We start from the raw sequence: 6,298 nt of genomic DNA on the forward strand, positions 1-6,298 counted from the left end.
ACACGAAATTAGAGAGTTTGAGTTTGAGATAAATGAGTTCGGGTCAAAATGGGTTGACTCGTTAAGACATAATTAATAAACAATTCAATAATGGGTCAACCCGCTTAACCCGAAGTCAAGGCGCAATAACCCATTTAAGTTTTATTTCAAAATTATAATTTTATTGTTGTTGGGTTGTAATATTGATATTTTCCAATATACTTATATTTTTATTGTTGGGATTATAATTTTGGATCTCTACTCATATTTGTTATTATAGGGTTTGTAATATTGGTTTAATTATATGTTAAAATTTGAAAAATATTAATATTTCTTGTTAGTAAGGTAGTATTGTTTTTTTTTAAATGATATTATGGCTATTAATAAATATAAATTTTAATTTTTATGTGAAATTATGTTAATCAGGCCAAATAGGTTATGCATGTTAGTTCAACTTATTTACATGGAAAGGGTTAAAACAAGTCATGTTGTATTGACCTATTTTTAATTAATTATTAAAAGGATCAAAACGAGAGACACCACATGATCCGTTATTTAAATGGGTCGTGTTAGAATTTGAAGACTTGATCTGTTTGGCTTAAAGAGTCAGATTCAAGTTGACCTATATAGTCGAATGCCCATGACCTGATATAACACGAACACAACCCATGAACACAAAGTGACACAAGCTGCACATATAGTACAAGAAGAGCATATAAAAAATAAATTATGAAAGATTAAAATATATGATTAGTATCTAATTTTTTCATGGAATAAGCTCAAATAAAGGCCATAACATTTACTCTCTCTATTTTCTCACTATACGCGTAATGTTTGAATGGTGGCTGGGGCATTTAACTGCGAGGTTACTATTTTACTAGAGTTGAAAGATGGGATTTCAGAATCAGATAGTAATAGAATCAAACGGTTTTGAGTTCATGAGGGATGAAAAATATTTGCTTATCACTAAGAGGAGCTGGAGAGTTGTGAAGGAAATAAGATTGGGGAGGTCCACGGTATTTTGGCTTGCCAAAGCCTTAGAGGATTGTTTGACGAGCAGAGGAAAAGAATTATATACTGCTCATCGAGAGGGAAATAGAGGGTTCATTGCGCAGAGATATTCTTACTCCCGTAGTGGTTTTATGGCTTTAGTGGAGTATGGAAGTGGTGATAGAAGAAACTTCATCTTCATCCCAGATAAGAGTGACTATAAGGGATAAAGGGGAATTTCAGGTGCCGTCAGTGGAGATGGTGGCAGTGAACCAGTCCAATAGGCGGTTGTACAGAGAGGTCCTCTAACAGACAAGGGTATCGGTGCCATTTCATGAACAAAACAAGAAGGGGGAAGGTCTGGCATGCCTATTAGTTTGAGGGGAGGCGTTGTACAGAGGAAATATGGTGGTGGCAGCTATGTTGTTGGCTTGAAAGATGATGGTGTGTATAATACTCTACTGGAAATGAAAAAGAAGTTAGACTTTTTGCAGGAGAGGATGGAAACTGTATTAAGGTGCATTGAGGAGAATCAGGAGGTGGGCTTGGGCTGTGTAGACAATGGTTTGGTTGAAGAAAAGACATTAGGCAACATGGGCTCAAATGGGCCAATTAATATGGCCAAGAAGAGCTTTACATTCAGTAAAGCTTCATAAATCAGAGAAAAGCTCAAGATGGACTTGGGTCAATGCAACGGGCCTCAACCCATGGGCCATAACAAAAACGTAAGAGGAGTTGGCCCTAATTACTTTTCGAGGAGATGAGGAGTTTGTGAGGCAAGCCCATCAACTGGCGAGAACCAGACCATGCCATTGTAGGTGGTTCTGATGGTCGCGACCGGTATGCCGGCGACACCTACGTTTATTTCCGACATCACCTACGCTGAGCAACGCAAGGTAGTACTAATGGTGATACAGATTCGCACACTGGTGCCCTCTGGACTAAACGGCGACATGACGGGTGAACTTTCAGCCAGTGGGGTGGCACAGACTCAAGCGTCAAAGCAATATGGGTTGTTTCCCGTCACCACAGTGCAAATGCGGCAGTCCAGGCATCGGAGACTAAGAAAGGCCAGCGTAGCGCAAATGACGGGGTGTATGAGTTGTTGGCAGACCTGGAACTCCGCGAAAGGCCACAAACGCCGCCGCATGAGCCTTCTATCCCTGTAGTTGACTGCAGTTCCTTGTTGTCTTCTACCCTGGGGTCAGATGGCTTTCAATTGGTGATTTGTGAGAATGGGGGCGATAGGAATGAGTTGGGCAGTCCAACCCCACTATGTGCTATTCCACCAGTTCCTAAATCTTTGGATTGGGTGCTGAAAAAGGTGACAGAGTTACAGGGGTGTGTGAGGATTTCCTGTGAAGGCTTCAAAGAGCAATTTCAGGCCGTTTTAGTTGCTATAGAAGCAGGTAGATCAACGGTTTTGAAGTCAGTAGCCAAAAAAGACAGAGAGCTAAAAAGATTGATATGTTCTATTAATTATGATAACAAGGAGAGTAGTGATAGGAGGGAAAGCTTGAAGGAGCGGAGGAGTTGTTTATCTTATGAAGCCTAGAATCTTATCATGGAAGGTTAGGGGGATCAATGATGTTAACAAGCTACTTCACATTTGATCCTTTCTTCGTAGTTGGAAAGTTGATATTGTTTGTCTTCAAGAGACTAACCTGAGCCATGCAGACAAAAATATTATTCGAAATTTGTGGGGTTGTTCTTTTGTGAGGTGGAGTTATTTAGCTTCTTTGGGTGCTCCAAGAGGAGTGTTGTTGATGTGGGATATGAGAGTGGTGGAGTTAGTAGAGGATTGCATTGGGAACTATTCAGTGGCTGGGTCATTCACGAATATTATGGATGGCTGGAGGTGGGCTCTTGCGGGTGTGTATGGGCCAAATGTAGATCGAGAAAGGAGCTCTTTGTGGGAGGAACTGGCAAGTTTGTATTATTTTTGGGAATTACCTTAGGTCGTGTGTGGAGACTTTAATGTTGTACGCTTTCCTTGTGAGATGGAGGGGGCTAATTTTTTTACAAGAGTGATGGAAGACTTCTCAGAATTGATTTTTGATCTTAACTTGATTGATCTTCCTCTAGTTAGGGGGTTTTTCACGTGGTCTAATAATAGAGGGGGAGTCAAGGTTGGACAGATTTCTAGTTTCTACTTCTTGGGCGACACATTTTCCAGAACTAAGCCAGAAGAGATTACCACGAGTATACTCTGATCATTTTCTCATTGTTAGATTGTGGGGGCATTCATGGGGGTAAGTGTTTCTTCAAATTTGAGAATATGTGGCTCCAAACGATTGGTTTTGTGGAGAAAGTGAGGGATTGATGGGTTTCCTATTCCTTTAACAATACCCCTAGTTTTATTGTGGCTAGTAAACTTAAAACCCTTAAGCTGGATTTAAAGAAGTGGAACATTGATGTTTTTAGACATACGAACGAGCATAAAAGTCTTCTTTGGAATGAGTTGCATTCTTTAGAAGTTGGGGAGGTCAATGAGGTGTCCTCATTGAGAAAGATTGAGGTGGTGTCGGAGTTAGAAAAGGTTTTGCTGATGGAAGAAATTTCTTGGAGACAAAAATGTAGGATGATGTGGTTGAAGGAGGGCGACAAATGTACTAAGTTCTTTCACAAAATGGCAAATTCCCACATGCGTAATAATGTGATTGAGGTGATCCAATCAGGTAACACGGTGCATCAATCCCCAGAGGATATTCAAGACCATATCGTGAACTATTATGAAAATCTTCTCAAAGAGACTGCGGTGTGGCATCCTAAACTGGATGGTTTGTTTTTTGACCAGCTAGATGTTAGTGTAGCAAATTGGTTCGAGAGACCATTTGAGGAAGCCGAAGTGTAGCAGGTGGTGAGTGGTATGTGCAAAGATAGATAAAGTCCTGGGCTTGGATGGATTTTCTATAGCTTTCTTTCAAGAGTGTTGGGACACAGTGAAGGATACGTGATGCGGGTTTTTCATTAGTTTCATCTTTGTCACAAGTTCGAGAAATCTCTTAACACTACTTTCATTGCCCTTATACTGAAGATCGTGGGGGCCATTGAGTTGAAGGATTTTCGTCCTATTAGTTTGGTAGGCGAGATTTAATAAAATTATTTTAAAGGTGTTAGCAAATCGAATGAGTTTGGTGATGGATAAAATAATCTCCAAACCTCAAAACATCTTTGTACGAGTTTGGCAAATTTTGGATTCAGTTTTGATAGCGAATGAGTGTGATATGAACCCATAGGAATGGAATCTCTTGAACCCACAATCAATTTAAAAACTCATCCAAAAAAGCCAAAATCAAGCCAAGGAAAATTTAGACCAGTTGAGGAACTCGTCTCAAGAATCTAGATTATATTAAAATCTAAACCCATAGAAAAACCTATCTTAAGAACCTAAATTATAAGGAAGAACGCCACAAAAGTTGTGATTTTACCTTTGATAAGTTCAAAAGTTCATTCAAGAACAAGAGGAAATAAACTCAACTTATAATGAATAAATTCATCAAATTTTATAAACTAATAAAAATGAAGCTACAAAGAATATTTAAACCAAAACCTAATTAAAACCCTAGCCAAAATAAATCCATATCTTCCAAAAATACCCCTGAGTGAATAGTGCCGCGGCTATAGTAACTTACATATCTTAATCCCCCAAAAACCCTAGGAAACATAAAATCCTTTTCCAAAATACCCTTGAGCAAAATACAAGGCATTCCTAAAAGAAACCCTAGCTGCAAATTAAAACGACCCCTGAATTACCCTTGAAAACTTATCTTGAAACCCTAATTCGTAAAATATAAAACATACGTGGGCCAAGCATCCTCAAGCTCTATTATTCTAAATTAATTCATATAACTAATAAAATAAGTCATTTTAATAAATTAAACAAGGTCCAAATAATAACTCTAGCTCATGTCTTCTATAGCTTGTATCAAGTAGATCAAAACTGGATCTCCTTCTCTGAAGCCCATTTTGAGACTTCATCCCAAGTGGATTACACCAATCCTTGTATTGCTTCCTTAATCTTCTTGACTTTTGACCTTGTAATTAGTCTATCTGAAACTTGTAAAGGATCTTTAAGACTAGGTCCATCTTGGTGCCCATCAGAGTGTTTTGGATAGCCGGTTGAGGGATGGTATTCTAAGAGTTCTTTGCAAGTTGGACATGGAAAGGCCTACGACCAGGTGTGCTGTGATGTTTTGCTATATATGTTGAGAAGATGTGGCTTCAAAGATAGGTGGTATGGCTGGATTAAACATTGCGTTTTAGCCGCTCGATTTCCTGTTTTAGTTAATGGCAAACCTTGTGGATTTTTTCTGAGTTCGAGGGGTATGAGACAACGGGGACCCATTATCTCATTTTCTCTTTGTTGTAGTAATGGAGGCCTTGAGTCGTATTGTGGAGGTTGTTGTTAGGGGTGGTTTTCTTGTTGGTTTTTTAGTGGGTAACATTAATAATGAGGCTTTATCCATCTCCCATTTATTGTTTGCGTATGACACTTTAATTTTCAACAATGTTGGAAGTGGACAGATTCAAGATTTAAGGGCTGTTCTTTTGTGTTTTGAAGCCACTTCAGAACTAAAGGTGAACATGGGCAAGTCAGAATTGGTCTTGATAGGGGGGGTGGAGCATATTAACTTTCTAGCAGAATTGTTGGGATGCAAAGTGGCTGCTCTTCCTATAAAATATCTCGGACTCCCTTTGGGAGTCTCTTTCAAAGTAAAAAATATTTGGGATGGTGTTGTAGAGAAGGTAGAAAAAAGGTTTTCAGGTTGGAAGCGGCTCTACCTATCAAAAGGAGTGGGATTAACTCTTATCAAAAGTACAATTTCCAATCTTCATACGTACTTTCTCTCTTTATTTTCTTTACCGGTGGGGGTGGCTAATTGGATTGAAAAACTATTTAGACCTTTTTTATGAGGCGGCATGGGTAAGGAGAATAAATTTAATTTTGTGAGTTGGCAAAAAGTGTGCAATTCGAAGGAGTTGGGAGGTTTGGGGGTGCGTAACTTGATCATTTTTAATAAAAGTCTATTAGGAAAGTGGTTGTGGAGATTCCAATCGGAAGAGATTTTGTTGTGGAGAATGGTTGTGGATCAGAAGTATAGTTGTGATTGGGGAGTTGGTGTTCCAAGGAGGGTAGAGAGACTTATATTGTGAGCCTTTGGGAATTTATTAGAAATGGGTGGAAGGTGTTTGCAAATTTTGAGGTTGGAGAGGACACAAGAATCAGGTTCTGGTTTGATGAATGGTGTTGTAAGAGAGCTCTATTTTCTATTTTTCTAGGTGTTTTCAGATTGGCTGGAAATTAGCAGGCCGCAGTCTTAGATGT

The sequence above is a fragment of the Juglans microcarpa x Juglans regia genome, chromosome 6S (genome assembly GCF_004785595.1).
Source record: "Juglans microcarpa x Juglans regia isolate MS1-56 chromosome 6S, Jm3101_v1.0, whole genome shotgun sequence".
Classification (NCBI taxonomy): Eukaryota; Viridiplantae; Streptophyta; class Magnoliopsida; order Fagales; family Juglandaceae; genus Juglans; species Juglans microcarpa x Juglans regia.